At 44.5% G+C, this 16,693-nt stretch overlaps 1 protein-coding gene across 1 annotated transcript in view; it reads left to right on the top strand.

Moving 5' to 3' along the window:
* CNTNAP5 (contactin associated protein family member 5) overlaps positions 1-16,693 on the top strand; it is an 865,111-nt gene that overhangs the window by 209,100 nt on the left and 639,318 nt on the right.

Below are 16,693 nucleotides of genomic sequence, written 5' to 3'. Positions count from 1 at the left end.
ACCCATCACTATTTCTAATTGAAAACAATGGTAAATTGAGGGTTAAGTTTTGTGATCGCAGACTGAATTTGAGAATATTATCATCATATCTATTCTCAGTCACTAGTAATATTAGGTTTTAATACTCACAGAGATCATGGGTTTCTTCCTTTTTAAAACTAAACTTTTGGAAACTATTCTACTTTTTTCTCAATTTTGAAGCCCCCATACATTTTTTTACAGGTTTTTGTTTTGTTTTGGGTTTGAAATAGGAATTAAGCACATCTTCCATTTTAAGGAACAATTTTAAGAATTTATGTTGGCTTTAGAGTGACAAGTAGATGTGGGGCTATTTATTTCCTTTGGTGTTTTTAGTCCGCCTGGCTGTTTTTTCATAGTGAAGTGCATTTTTGAGACATTTTGTCTAATTTTTTAAAACCATGAGTTTCATAATCTTTAGAAGCCAATGGCCATTGTTCAGCCCATCCTCGGGATCAGACGTGATGCAAGGACTAGCAGTTCCCCGGGCTCGTAGCTCCTGAACTGCTGGCTGGAGGGAGTTTCCCTGCTTTGCCCCTGCTGGTTTACCTGTTTCCAAGGAACTCCAGCCACTTTGAGGACCGGGCCTGTCTTGGAGGTCCTCGCAGCCTCAGGCTACTGTTGCTGGACACACAGTAAGAACGAATGTTACTTGAAGCACTGCAGGATGACTGGGGCTTCTAGATCTGGAGGGCAGAAGACTATTTCCATCCCTCACTTCCCCCTCAAAACAGCCTTCAGCCTTCACATTTCTGGGGAGACAAAAGATGCTGGGTGGGCAGAGAAGGAGAGGCAGGGAATGATGTGTGCAGCAAGGTGGTCACTTCCACTCCGGCTTCCCTGGCCCTTACAATGCCTGAAGAGCACTGGAGAGCCAGTTGCCTCCGGATTGGCCCTTCAGGTACAAACAGTGGGAGGAGAAGAGGCTTGTGGAGGGATCTTCACAATTCCAGCTGAAAGAGTCGAATCCAGTGACATTGGGCACAAGCACCATGATAAGTTATGCTTAGTAATGAGACTCAAATTTGGAAAAATGTATATCCACTTATATCAATATTGAGGAAACTAACAGCTACTGAACACCAATTACAGGTCACATTTGTAAGCAAACATATAAATATATGTATGTATACTTATATACTTTTCTATAAACAGCCACCCACCCAAGCTGGTAGAACCAGAAACTGCTGGTGCCAGAACACAACACTAGGATTTATCCTAAATAGACTTGATTGTGAAACCATGCTTTCTATTTCTCCTTCACTACACATGACTTTAAAACTTTTTAATGAATCAATTAATTTTCTCATCCTAAATGTAAACTTTGTCAGCACCACTCTGTAAGAACAATGTTAAATTCCCGCATGTGAAAAAGCAGCTACAGTATCCATGTGGCTTCCTATGGGTTATGAACAGTGCTCTAACTCTCAGGAGCTGGTCAGGCATCAGGAACACCCTTCAGAGACTCAGGCTATCAAACAAACACTTCACGGATACATATATATGTGGAAAAAGGAATTGTAGCTAATATTCATTGATATTTCTATCAAATTGTTGGATCAATTTTCTTGGGAGTTTTTAGCTTTTATTATTTTTTTTTTCAAATTTAACATTATTAATAAGACTGGGTTTATCAGAGATAGCATCATGAAAAAGATGAGAACAATAGTCATATATATATATATATATATATCTCCTATCTAATAAAAGAGAAACATGGTAATTAGTGTACAGCCGCTACCCTTCCCATTGGATAATCAGCGAGATATGCAAATTAACTGCCAGCCAAGATGGTGGACGGCAGCCAGGCAGCTTGAAGCTAACATGAGGCTTGCTTGCTTCAGTGACGGAGGACTCCAACGTTCCCTGCCTGCCTTGCCGGCCTCTGAGCTTGCAGTTGCAAACATTGTAACAAATATAGAAGCTAAACAAAACCCCAGAAAACTGCTTTCAGCCCGCCAGGATCTCAGAGCTGGAGTTATACATTGTTTCGATTATAGAACCCAAACAAACCAGATACCTGCTTTTAGCAGCAGAGGCCTCAGAGCTGGAGCAAGAGCTAAAGCATGCCCAGAATAAAAAAAGAAAAATAAAAAAAGGAGAAGTTGGGAGCTTCAGTCACCCGCCAGCCTGAAAACAGCCCTCAGCCCCTCACCCAGACTGGCCAGGCACCCCAGTGGGGACCCCCACCCTAAAGGGTGTGTGACCAGCTGCAAACAGCCATCATCCCCTCATCCAGGCTGGCCAGGCACCCCAGTGGGGACCCCCACCCTGAAGGGTGTGTGACCAGCTGCAAACAGCCATCATCCCCTCACCCAGGCTGGCCAGGCACCCCAGTGGGGACCCCCACCCTGATCCAGGACACCCTTCAGGGCAAACCAGCCAGCCCCACCCATGCACCAGGCCTCTATCCTATATAGTAAAAGGGTAATATGCCTCCCGGCACCGGGATCAGCGTGACAGGGGCAGCGCCAAAACCCCCTGATCAGCCCTGCTCTGTGTGTGACAGGGTGCAGCGCCCCAACCCCACCCCCCCGCCCCACCCGCCATGGGTCCTGCTCTGTGTGTGACAGGGTAGAGCCATAACCTCCCCATTGGCCCATCCCTGAGTGTGTCAGTGGTGGTGCCCCAACCCCCTGATCGGCCCTACTCTGTGAGTGATAGAGGGCAGAGCGCCAACCCCCTGATCTGCCCTGCTCTGTGTGTGACAGGGGGCGGTGCCACAATTCCCCTATCGGCCCTACTGTGTGAGTGACAGGGGGGAGCTTCCCAACCCCCTGATCAACCCTGCTCTGTGCGTGACAAGCGGGGAGCTCTCCAACCCTTGATCGACCCTGCTCTGTGCGTGACAAGGGGTGGCACCGCAACCTCCCCATCGACCCTGCCTTGAGTGTGACAGGGGGCGGTGCCCCAACTCCCCAATTGGCCCTGCTCTGAGCCCGACCAGGGGCTGCACCTAGCGATTGGGCCTGCCCTCTGCCACCAGGGAGCAGGCCTAAGCCAGCAGGGCGTTATCTCCTGAGCGGTCCCAGACTGCGAGAGGGCACAGGCTGGGCTGAGGGAACCCCCTTCCCCCGCTAGTGCACAAATTTTTGGGCACCGGGCCTCTAGTATATATATGGCTAATATGCTAAGTGTCTTTCTGGGTAATGATGTCAATTAGCAACACCTGACCTTCCTTCCCTAGTGACTAGCCTCCTTGCAGGTTCCTCAGCCCAGGAACATGACTTACTTTATAGCCAGGTGCAAACATTTCACACTTTAAACAAATGTCTGTGAAGCATTTTCCCTTGCCTCATCTCATTTGATCCTCACAGAAGTCCTACAGTAGGTAGATAGGAGACTTGGTGGAATCCTATTTTCTTTTCATTAGCCGAAAAACGGAGATTTAAAAAGCTTAGAAACTTGACCCTACTGAAAAGAAGTAAGAAGTAGTGGACCTTGCAAATGACTTTAGGTTTTCTCACGGCAGAGAATATAGTCAAACACTGCTGCAGTTAAATATTTCACTTTTTGTTCTCCCTGCGTGATCTATAATAATAACGTGTTTCATGTTAATATTTACTGCTGTGTTGCTGACAATTAACTGTAAAAGAAGTTGGGGTGCTTCAACTGGGCTGGAAAATGTTTAGCTAAATGAGAAAGCAGATCTAATTCAGTAAGTTTACTAAGTAGACTCACCCATGAGCGATACCTATTAAAGCTCTCTCTAGCGCCAAGTGCACGTGTCTTTGTTGATCATGAATTTGGCTGACACTTCTATTATAGAGAAAGGGTGAATAGCAATATAAAAATATTTCTTCTAATTAATTTCCTTTCAATGTGCAGAAATTTGTGCACCAGGCCACTAGTTCTTTTATAAAACTCTCTAAGTTTAACTTGTTAGAAAAATGTCAACAAGTAAAAATGTCAAAGTCAAATATTGACTTAATTAGGAATGGTGTATCAAAGATGTGGAGAATCTGTTGAATGAGGCTCTCACCAGGTCTTTTAAAGATGCTCAGTTTTTAGAAGATAAGGCATTTGAATGTTTTCTGAGATTGATTTACCAAACAATACCACTGCAGTATGCACCATGCATGGATATCAGTTTACCAGGACTTGAGAGATGTATTTGATTTTACAACGTTCACTTTAGAACAAGAATCCTGAACATATATCTGTTCAATGTACAGTAGCAAATATTCATGCCCTGAAAATCCAATTTGTAGTGTTTCTGCTCTGGCAGAAAGCGATGTTCATGAGTGAGGCCACCATGCACCGCTTAGTGATGCGTCATGATTTATGAATAAGCCACAGCACCCCCTTTACTAAATGCTCAGGCGTGAAGGTGTCTCAGTGACAAACTTAGCAACAACTTTAGAATCTTAGCAGACCCAAAATCTCTTCCTTGTTGATTTTGTAGACACTACAGATATTAAGACTCTAACTCTGAGCAGCACCATTTAGCTGATGTATGGTAAAATGGATGAATTTGGAACAAAGGAACCTCTAATTCTCTAATTAAATCCACCCAGACCAGGGCATTCTGTCATTTTGAAAGATAAACCAGAAGAAAGAATCACTGTGTCTCTTGTATTCATGAATCATCTTATATTCTGAGTCCTTGTGAATGCTCAAACCCTTCATCAATCCACCTGTTTTTTTTTTTTATATACAACTTTGAAGTGTTCAAAAATGCATTTTCCTATGTGCACTGGCACTTTCCTCAATTTTCTGGTATTTTTCAGTCTAAATTTTCACAGACTTGTGCTTGTGTTTTAATATAGGGTGTCCTGTTTTGAAATCACCTTACCGATACCTCTCATGGTCTTAGACAAGTCATCCAGGAACTATTCCCTTTCTCATATTAGACTATCTCCATCTTTTCAGTCAATAGTAAAACTTCAGTGGTAATTTTAGTTGTATTTCTCTTAAGCAACCCACCTCCCCAGTCTTTATTGGAAAGTTAGTAATGCCAAATATTTTAGGTGTGGACACAAAAAACTTATATGAGGATACAAATATGTCATTTATTTTGTTTCCAATATCCTCCTTGATGGCATCCATTTCAGCTACAACAGCATAGTCAATGAACTCACAGGAATTTAATAATTTATGACTAGGCCAGAAGCAACTACAAGGTTTTCAACCCACAAGACAGGCTCTACCACATGCTACAGTGTATTTCTCTCATCTCAAAGGTAATTTCTAATGCCACAGTCCCTGAATCCAATCCCCCTTTGCCATGTTTTTTGGATGTGTAACATGACATGCATCTCAATTCTCTTAACCTCCTGTATCTAGAAACTTCTCCACAGGAACTCAGTGTGCAGAAGCCACAGCGGAGTCTTCCCTAAGTCCCCAATACCACATTATACATGATCAACAGATCCCCATTTTCAGTCGATTTTAGTTTTTAGGACTTTATTGAGCGTATAGGATAAAATCTTTGCCTTCCCTGACCACTTCTATACATATGTCAATGTGCTCAAACTTTCTATGATTACCTAAACAAGTTGGTAATTTTTACTATCCTCCTTCTGCATTTTTTATGAAGATACGAGTATTTAACAACTGGAAGAAATCTGCAAAGATCCTGGATTTTTCAATTTCTCTATTTCATAACCATTTGCCCAAGTCAATTCTCATATAATAAATGGTAAATGAATGTCCATCTTTGTGGAATAAACTTGTTTTACTTTTCCTTTGCAAGAGTACTATAGGGAACCCTGTGGAGTGCTGGTTTTAGACAAGTATTTGCTGATGTTAAATTCCTCAATACTGACCATGAAGAATTAGTGGTCTGATTTATCTATATGTCCAGTCATTTCTCCCAAGTTTCCATTTATTTAAGCATTCACAATCAGCCTCTGTCTGATGCAGCCCGTACATTATAGGATGGTACCATTCTAATCATTCCTGATGTCATAACATAGGCAGGCTCGCTCAGTGAGGGATGCCAGGGTCACATTGTTATGAACCATTGTGGAGGAGAAAAAAATCTTAAAGAGCTGAGGCCATTGATTAAAGGAAGGCCTTTTGCAAGGCTGACACCTACAAATGAAGTGAGAGAAGTTTAGATTATAGTATCCAGTGGGTTACAGGGAACCCAGTTCACGTCTCTGGGGTGTATATCCCTGGATGCTCAATTCTGTGGGTCAGCTACACATAACTGTGGCATAAATTCACTATGAGCAGGTACTTTGTAAGATTACTAAAGATATCATTTAAGATCTTCTAAATAATCCTAATGATTCATTTCTATGGTATGGAAGAAGAAATGGAGGCTTAGAAAGGTCCAGGAACCCAGCCCATATCACACAAGTAGTACTGTGGATCTATGAAACCTGATCCCCTAAATCACCTGATAAGACCTTAGCCAGCAGTGCTGGCATGGGAATGCAGGCCCAGTATTCTCAGACAAAGTGCTGTTGCAACCCGGGCTGGGCCTCAGGACACATTTGCTGCAGTAGGGAAATAGCCTGCGGGGCTAAAATGAAGTGGAAATTCAACCCAGCCTGGCCCACCTCCTGGGAAAACCAATGGGCATGAAAATTCCCAGGACATGTCGCTAGCACAGTGGATCCTGGTCAGCTAGTTACAGAGAAAAGGTTAGAATTAGCCAGCCTAAGTCTCGATGTGATTATTCTGTAAAACGGTCATGGGAGAGATGATGCACATGGAGCTAAATCTATGTCCTTCCTGTGGTTACACATTGAGCCCCAGTGTTGGCTTCATCAACACACATGTGAAAACTTCTCCCTCCTCGTGTGCAGATCCTCTAACAACAGGCGTCGATACCGTTTCTTCACTGTCCCAGTTCCATACAGCAGTAAGGCTACTCGCTGAGCCCCTGTCCCCACATGCATGGTCTTTCCTCACAGGCTGCTCGCTGAGCCCCTGTCCCCACATGCATGGTCTCTCCTCACAGGCTGCTCGCTGAGCCCCTGTCCCCACATGCATGGTCTCTCCTCACAGGCTGCTCGCTGAGCCCCTGTCCCCACATGCATGGTCTCTCCTCACAGGCTGCTCACTGAGCCCCTGTCCCCACATGCATGGTTGGTCTCTCCTCACAGGCTGTTCGCTGAGCCCCTGTCCCCACATGCATGGTCTCTCCTCACAGGCTGCTCGCTGAGCCCCTATCCCCACATGCATGGTCTCTCCTCACAGGCTGCTCGCTGAGCCCTTGTCCCCACATGCATGGTCTCTCCTCACAGGCTGCTCGCTGAGCCCCTATCCCCACATGCATGATCTCTCCTCACAGGCTGCTCACTGAGCCCCTGTCCCCACATGCAGGGCCCCTCCTCACAAGTCTGATTTAAGACCCTCACTAGCCATCACTCCCCTCTGAATACATTAATTATTTTGTATTTGTTCATATTTAGCTCACAGTTTCCTCTTCTAAAAACATCAGTCCTTCACCACAGACTCCCCAGCTTGTGTGACAGGTGGCCTGTGTCCCTGCCCTGGAGTCTGTTGTCCCGGGAAGCCTGGTGCTGCCTGCACTGTTCCCATGTGGTCAGTGAAGGCATTCCATCTTGAGTTCCCAGATTTCATCTTCAAGTGACTCACAGTGTCTCTGGAGATGCCCTGCTCTTCCTGATTTATACACATTTGTTCTGCCGATTTGGCCTCAAACATCTTGAGTATTGATCGCTGTTTGATATAATTTTCTTAACCTACCAATTTTAGAAAACAATTGAGTACAATCAACATATATCTTTTAAACTCTCATTATATGCCAAACACTGTGCCAAATGTTGGGCAAAAAAAGGGGCACAAGATGTGATTACTCCCTCGTCATGAATGTGGTGACCCCTCTTGTGAATGTATGTGACCCTCCCATGAATGTGTGTGATCTCTCCCGTGAATGTGTGTGATCCCTCCTGTGAATCTCTGATCCCTCCCCTGAATCTCTGTGATCCCTCCCATGAATGTGTGTGACCCCTCCCATGAATCTGTGTAATCCCTCCCATGAATGTGTGTGATCCCTCCCATGAATCTGTGTAATCTCTCCCATGAATGTATGTGACCCTCCCATGAATGTGTGTGATCTCTCCCGTGAATGTATGTGACCCTCCCATGAATGTGTGTGATCTCTCCCGTGAATGTGTGTGATCCCTCCTGTGAATCTCTGATCCCTCCCCTGAATCTCTGTGATCCCTCCCATGAATGTGTGTGACCCCTCCCATGAATCTGTGTAATCCCTCCCATGAATGTGTGTGATCCCTCCCATGAATCTGTGTAATCTCTCCCATGAATGTATGTGACCCTCCCATGAATGTGTGTGATCTCTCCCGTGAATGTATGTGACCCTCCCATGAATGCGTGTGATCTCTCCCGTGAATGTGTGTGATCCCTCCTGTGAATCTCTGATCCCTCCCCTGAATCTCTGTGATCCCTCCCATGAATGTGTGTGACCCCTCCCGTGAATGTGTGGGACCATTAAGGAGACAAAGGATGGCACTGCAGTGCAGCACAGATACATGCATGGCACCAACAGTCGTGCAGATGCAAAGCTGTGGAGAAGGTGTGCCAGGCGATGTATGAGTGAGGACTTCGATGAGTCAGAAGGACCATGGTTGTGCTTGTTACTACTCTGGCTTCTCAGCAACTATAAAGTGCTGCACGCCTAATAATAACTCCACAAATACAGGACGGCTGGAGGAGAAAATAATAGAAAGGGGGGAGTCTTCACAACAGGAGAAATGTTATAAGCAAGATCTTAATGCAAGATGCATCAGACATGTATGAGAATTAATCAATGTAGGTACACTATTTCCCTAGTCTGTTACCCAAGATAAGCTTGGAGAACGGTTGGTTAGAGATTGTAGACTGCATGCACTCCATATCTTCTTTAGTTACAGACCAAAGCAAGTAATTCATTATGTGCCAATCATTTTATTTTGATGCCTTTGTGTTAAATAACAAAGATTACATACAGGAAAATGCTGTCAAATATACTTTTCAAAATTTTGTTGATAGTACTCTCCTTTGCTCTCTCTCACACACACATATACATATAAGCTTTTAATACAGCTATTCATGTTATAGTTGGTATTATTAAGAACTCAGATAAAAACACAGCATGTTAGAACTCACCCCTGATTTAATGAAGACCAAGGCAAAGCCAGTTATCACCATGTACCAGACCTACGGAAAAGAGGCCTGGAAGGAAATGCAGGCTTTTGATTGAGGTCAGACTCCGCCTGCACCACAGGCTGCTTGTATGGCATTGAATATGTCCCTTAACCTCACCAGGTGATCCTCCTTGCCAGCTCTGGCAGGCATACCCCTGCAGCCTTTGAGGCCCTTTGCATGCATTCCTCTCCACTTCCCTGTTCCGCCTCCTTGGTATATGGGCTGCCCTGGGGGACATAGTGGGAACTACCATGGGAAATCCATCACCCATGGATCCAGCTCAGAACAGACAAGCAAAGACCCTCAGAGCCTGATATCCCCCCAGTCATCCCCAGGGCTCTGTCTAAGCATTTACTGACCTAGAGTCTGTCACTGGGCAGTGCTCTGCAGAGAAGGGCCTGGGGAAACACAGCTGGTCTTTCCCCAGAGCTGGCAGCCCCGCAGCCCTCTGTTCCCCCTCAGCCGAGCCGGCATGCAGACTCTCTCTGAGGCCACCCACTCCTTGCTCAGTGCCAGAATATGTGGAGGTGTTTCAGAGGAGCTGATACTTTCACACATTTATGCCTGTGCCATTTAAACACATCACAGGGACAGTGAGTCAACATGTAGTTTTAGGGTTAATATTCATAGGGGCACTTTGTAGGACAGAGGTTTGAACTCTCCTACAAACTGGTTGTATTTGTGATGGGATATGGCCCAACAGCTGATCCAAAGCTGATGATCAGCTTAAAATTAATTCCTCCATATTCACCATGATTAAATTAATCTGATTGTTAAGGTACTTAGTGGTTCATAGGAAACAACTTAAAGTCGTATTACTAATATGTATAAACCAGTTAAATTTTGGTGATACCTACCTTAGATTAGGAGAAATTGGAGTTAATATCTCAGCTTTAACATGTAACAAAGCATTAAATGCTCTATGTATCTATATCGGATTATGTTCTCTAGGTATAATGACTGAGAGGAAGAAATCTTGTTAACTACCCTGTATTTATTTAGTCTTTACCATATATATAGTTTTTCTTTTTAAGTCGATTATCTCAGGCTTTACAGTCTGACAGCTAGAGATTCTGTGACTTTGATAAGTGACTAAAACCTTGGGAGGCCCAGTTCTCTCCTCTGGAAAGGGGGTGTGATGTGTGTGATCTGTAATGTGCACCCACTGTCCCAAGGGCTCCTTAAGGCCTGGATTGCTGGGTCCCCAGCAGAGCTTCTGATCCAGTGGGTCAGGGAAAGCTGAGAACGAGCATTTACAACAAATCACAGGAAATGTTGGGGGCTCACCTGGAGGAATGCTGGGCTACCTGTACGTGGCTGAGTGCGCATCCACTTCACACAGTGCTTAATAAATAAGGGACGCCGTTATTCTCACCATCGCAGGCAGGCACGTGTGATACGCCTGTTAACACCAACAAGAGGACCCTGGCTCTTCCTGTTCCTTCTTTGGGCTTCGTATACAAAATGGAAAGGAAATTTAATAAATCAGCCTCCGCGTGTGTGCATGTGTGTGTGTGCGTGCGTTTGTGTAATAAAATAAGTGTTCAGTGGAGAAGGTAAGCTCTCTCCGTGGTTACAGGCAAAGCCAGTTGCCCACCCAGGCTCATTTGAGCCAATTAGCTGAGAGTCCTGGGAGCAGGCAGAAGAGCTAGGGGAAGGGCCTGGGGGAGTTACCGACACCTACAAGAAAGGACTTGAGGCCAAGTTTTAAGCTCTAGTGTCTGCTTGGCTCTACCCAGATGGAAAGATTACAGGCCTGGCCTGAACCTAAGGAGGAAAGAGTCTCTTGAGTGTTTAATATCAAAGCCTGAAGGAAAGCAGGCATCGTTAGGCTTACTGTGACAGTGGATAACAAGGAGAAAAGCATAATGAAGCAACCGCATGTTTCTATTCCTGTTGAGCATGGGTTCCAGTTGCACAAGGAGAGAACACAGCAAAATGAGAGGCAGCAGGAGCGGGCCTGCGTTTCAAAGCTGCGGTGGCTGGGAGTGTCCATGCGGAGACCAGCCCCTGCGGCTGCGGCTGCGGCCGCGATGAATCAGAGAGGCGCTGAGGGAGACCACACATCGTCTCCGCTCCAGCCTGGAGAAAATTCTCTTAGTGACTCCAGAATTCTTTGGAAATTAATTCACAAGTCCATAGAAAAGGGACTAATTTTCAGTATTGAAAGTAAAGAGAGGGAGTTATAAAAATTGGGCTGGAATTATTTTGACCTGCAGTTCTTCCATGCCTCCTTGTATGGGGAGAAAGATGTACCTCAAAACAATCTCTTCCAGAGAATCCTGGGCCCCTAACATCTTGTCTTATCTAATTATAATTTAGGATGGCAAGCATCTGTTAGGCACATGCTGCATGCACCAAATCAGGGAGGCTTCAAAAGTGGAATAAATCGCTGGTCAGAAGTAAGATGAATGCCTGGGACGGCACCAAGGAGGGATGTGCACATATGGGCATGTTGATGAGACAGGAAGGTTCGGACTTGGTAGTAGAGTAAGTGCTATCCGTTCTTCCCCAGGCGCTTTCTGATCTTGCCGTGGCTTATCCACAGTTTCGTCCTATCCGACCCCATTTATAAGCCAGGGCCAGGGGCCATGCGCAGAGGAGGACCGAGCAGACAGTGCGATGTTCTAAACAACCCCACTGCCCGTGGCTGGCAGCGTGGCTGAATAGGAAGAATCCCAGCGCAGGTGGAGGAAGGCGGCATTGTGAGGGAGCGGCACGCCAGCCACAGCCAGTTATCTGAGTGGGTGTGTCCCTTCTGCCGCCTTTCTATGCCTGGGCCTCCCCCACCAGCAGCTGCATATTTCTGTGCGGTGCTGCATTTCCGACACTGTGTTAGTGTTAATGCTGTAAGTATGTGAGAATTAAGCATGCGTGTGTGTGCAGAGGCCACACCAAGCCATAGCTTGGGAGGGACATCCTAAGCCACTGCCACTAACACATAAATCAAGGGAGGACCCTGTCTTGCCAGCAGAGCTCTGTTTGGCAGCCGTGCCCTCAGTTCACACTCCACCAAGCTGGATGCGGCTACACCCCTCACAGCCACAGATACCTGCACTGCCATCACTGGCATATGTGCACATGCAAATGCACTTCAGGTGGCTCCCTGCCCAGCCAGCCCCGCTGCTCTGGCCTCTGCATCTCTGGAGAGCTACTGCCCGGACACCCTGAGCCCCGCTTCTGCTTTGGGGGCGATTCTCATCTGTGGCTCATGGTTCTGCAGAGGGCCTTCCTCACTCCGCAGCACGTGTTGGCCTCTTTGTGGCAAGGTTTTGTCACATAACGATAATTTCTGAAACAATTAAATGACAACTCAATAAAAGGTTTTTTCAATTTTGGGTAATGGAAAGCCACGTGTTTTTGTTTTTTTTTTGTGTGTGTGTGTGTAAGGAAAATGCAAAATCTTTCTTCTAATAACATTGTGGAGAAGTTTTAAAAATAACTGCCCATTTACAAAGTCTTTCTGAGATAGTTAAGTTGGCCAAATCAATAAGAAAACGTTGTAAACTTTTCCTCTGGGATCTTGAAAGCCTATAAATGACCTTATTTAAATGGAGAGCTGTGAATGAAATACTGAGGTTTTTAGAATGTGATACTGTTATTTAAGCTAGAGTTCATAATTAAATTAATGTGGGGTGGGCAAAAGTATGTTCACAGTTGTCATATGGCAATATTATGATAATTAATAAACAATAATACGAGATTAAACTGTTTCATGTACTCACAACTGTAAACTTACTTTTGCTCACCCCTGTATATATCTATATACTAGTGTATAAAAGCCAGCGACCCTTATGGTGGAATGACCAGAACAACCGGTTGCTATGATGCACACTGACCACCAGGGGGCAGACGCTCAATGCAAGAGCTGTCCCCTGGTGGTCAGTGTACTCCCAAAGCAGGAGTGCCCCTCAGCCAGAAGCCAGGCTCACGATTGGGGAGCACAGCAGCGGTGGCAGGAGCCTCTCCCACCTCCACAGCAGTGCTAAGGAGCAGCGAGCCAAGTGGTAAGGAGCGAGCAGGCGGGCGGTTAGGAGTGAGGGGTCCCGGATTGTGAGAGGGATGTCCTACTGCTGGTTTAGGCCCAATTAGGCCTAAACCAGCAGTCAGACATCCTCCGAGGGGTCCTGGACTTTGAAGGGTGCAGGCTGGGCTGAGGGACCCTCCCTGCATGAATTTTGTGCATTGGGCCTCTAGTTTATACATAATATCTTTACTATTAATATTAAAGATACATATGTAGATATATTTATGGATGTAAATGATAGGAATATAGATGTATAGACTCAAATACATATATGTCTATCATTAAATAAAGTAAAATATACTATGCTGTATATGTGTCTTATATACATGCATATACCTTAAATCTTATATGTTTCATCTTGATTTATTCTCAATTATAAATGTTGATCTTTCAAATGTTTTACCTTTCTGATAGTTACTAGAGGATTTAGAAGATTTTTCCTCCATTTATTTCATAATACATTTTGGTATTGGAATTAGACATCATAACAATAGTAACGCATAGATCAGGCCACGGGTTTGGTTACTAGTCGCCAAAGTCTTATTAAAATGCAGGAAACAAGGGGAGGAAACATAGGGCTTGAATGATATAATGACCAAGCTGGACTCCAAACTTTTGTAACAGTGGCCTGTGCATGAGAGCCTGTTTGATGGGCTTGCAGACTTTCCTTTTTCCCTTCTGCCTGAGTTCACCTTTCAGCACGTTAGAAGCAATGGCACTTGCAATGCATAGTGTTTACCAGGAGCAGCCTGTGTGCTGAATGCCTCTGTGGCCCTGCGAAGGGCGGTTATCGCTGCTTAAAACAAGACGGCGGCTCGTGGAGCTCATGGGGAACTGTTCCCCGTGAGGAGCAGGCCGAGCTGTGACAGGGGCCTCCTGAACCAAAGCCTGCCCTCCCCTGTGCAGGCCCGGTTCACATCAGCACCGCACCCCCGCTCTACTGCCCAATGACTTGTACAATTTTCTTTCACAAACAAGAAAAATGAGCAGAAGAAAATCAATGAATGCATTTTGAAAATAATTGGCACCACTGGCAGAGTCCTTGCATACTGGACGCTAACAGAGAGAGAGGAGTCTGATTAATTGTTCTCCAGTCTAAACTACTTTTGCTCATCCAGCACTGAGTACATGCTGCCGGTGCCCCGTGCTGCGCTCCACAGATTTAGATAAGAAGATGATGGAGAAGGAGGATTTGGGTTCAGACTGGATCAGGATTACGTTGCTTCATTTGAGTCTCTTTAATTTAAGAGCATTTAATAAACTCTCCTTTAGGAATGGATTTGGAGCATGTACTTTGGATTTAGGCAAATCTGATATGGAATCCTTACTTCTTCCTAACAAAGTCACCCCGAGCAGCATTTTAACTCTCTGAACCTTGGAGTTCATAACTGTAAAAGTTTGTAAAATGTCCATCAGAGTGATGCAAGAGTTTGTGGAGGAACAAGTCAATGCAGACATCCCTTCCCCCAATGTCTCTGAAGTATTAGAAATCATCAAATTAACATCTTTGAATGCCAATTTGAATGTTGTCCAAGACTTGGTGATAATTCTAAAGGGCAGCTTTCTTCTCTCAAATGTAAGATGGTAAAAAGGGGACATCTATAATACTTTCAACAATAAAGATAATTAAAAATAAAATAAAAACCCCCAGCTCAGCTGCTGCTCCCAAATATATTTTCTGGACCCATAGCATTTTCAAATTCCAGAGGCCACGCCATGCTCCGTGCCTCCCAGTAAGAGACTGGGGCCCCGGGCATCTGCGTGGGTGAGAATTTCCCTGGTGGGATGCTGCTGCTCAACTTGCTCCCAGAATAGACGAAGCACCTGCCATTCCTGTGGGTAGATCCAGGTTACTAAGTAACATGACAGAAATGGAAGTCGGTCTGGAAACAAAGTCAGACCCCTTTACCACTGAGCAGATTTGCATCCACACGCAGTTTAAATGTGTTCCCAGGAAGACCATTTGAGCTTCACTTCAAATAAGAGCTGATGCCTTCCTTGAGGATAGAGTCTTATGTCAGAAGCATTGCTGCAGGCCCAGACTTGCAGGACCCACTGACCCACATCTCTTCTCCCAGTGCTAGGTAGCGGCAGAGCATCACTTGTTCCTTTCTGAATGCTGGCTAGCCAGTCAGAACCAGTCAAAGTACTGACTTCTGATTTATTTCTGAAAACACAAGCCTGTTTTGAAATTTGTTTTACCTTTGACATAGATTCCTTAGCCTCTTAATAAAGATATTAAATAAAGATGTTGTCTAACAAAGATTTTTGTGTGAGCAAACAAGGTGTTATTAAAGTCTCAAGTAGCAGCTGGCTTTGGACAAAGGTGTGGAAATAAGGCCTAAAGAAAGGGGCCAGGGAGACATCAGGAAAATGAGAGGCTGCATCCAGAAGGAAACAGGAATGGCGCCGGGGAAGATTGGGAAGGTGTTTAAGGAACCAAATTCAGAATCGCCCTTATCTGATGAGACATAAAGTACCTTTTAAAAGAGAAAACAAGTAGAATTAATACACAATTTGGAATTAAACAACCTACGCCCCAGCCCTGACTCTGCCTGTAAGAATCGTGTGCATCTTCAGGGTCACTGACCCTCCCTGAGCCTGCAAGGATGTCTTATACACACGTATTACTTTGTCCAGCCACATAGTAGGTATCTTGAATGCTGGCTGTGAAGAAGCCAATGTTATATCACTTCGCTGAGTATGTATTGCAGCAAGTCACAGATTGAGTTTTGGGAAACAATACCTATAGTATCTTTTACCTGCCCAGTGATAGCAGAAATGTCATCTGTTTATTTGAAACACGGGACTTGGGTTGGGAACATAGAGGATAAGGCTGGACTGGTGTGTTGGCTCATGTATCTTCTGCATTTGGGAGGGTAAATTTCTTGTTTACTCATGTTTTTCCAGTGTAGTTTTTAATTGAGTCACTTTTCACTCTCAAAAATTGTCTCGGATGATAAATTATATGGTCAATGTACTCCTAGGGCCCATTAATTCAGAGTATGCAAATTATAATTAGTTCAGCAGAAAACAAAGACTAAAGAAATGTAGTATCTTTTGAAGGTGTGTGACTGGAGGCTAGGTAACGATAGTAAATGATGTTGAATGATCCCTGCCCTAATGTTAAATCAGAAGATGGCTACCAATATTTTTAAGAGTTTAAAATAATTTATTTAAACTCTTAAAAATATTTAATATTTTAAATGTTAATATTATTTAATATTTAAATGTTAATAACATTCAATATTTTTAAATGTTAAGCGTGATGAAAGGGCTGTTAATGGATAAAACTTTGGTTGTAAGCCTCCAGGGGCTTTACAAGTTCAAGGTCTTTAGGAATATGCCATCCGAGTGAACAGTAATGCCATAAATGTGAAAACCCCAATTTCTAAGGAGGCATGTGAAGGTAAAAGCAAAGGGGGTTCACCTTCCTCAATCGATTTTTATTCAAGACAAAATCAGTTTATCTGAGAGATAGGTGCAAATAAAAGAAGAAAGTGGTTGGCTTCAAAGCTTCAGAAG

This window comes from Myotis nattereri (genome assembly GCF_964212035.1).
Source record: "Myotis nattereri genome assembly, chromosome: 7".
Lineage (NCBI taxonomy): Eukaryota > Metazoa > Chordata > Mammalia > Chiroptera > Vespertilionidae > Myotis > Myotis nattereri.
The sequence above is the reverse complement of the archived record's forward strand: the minus strand, read 5'-3'. Positions and strand labels throughout refer to the sequence as shown.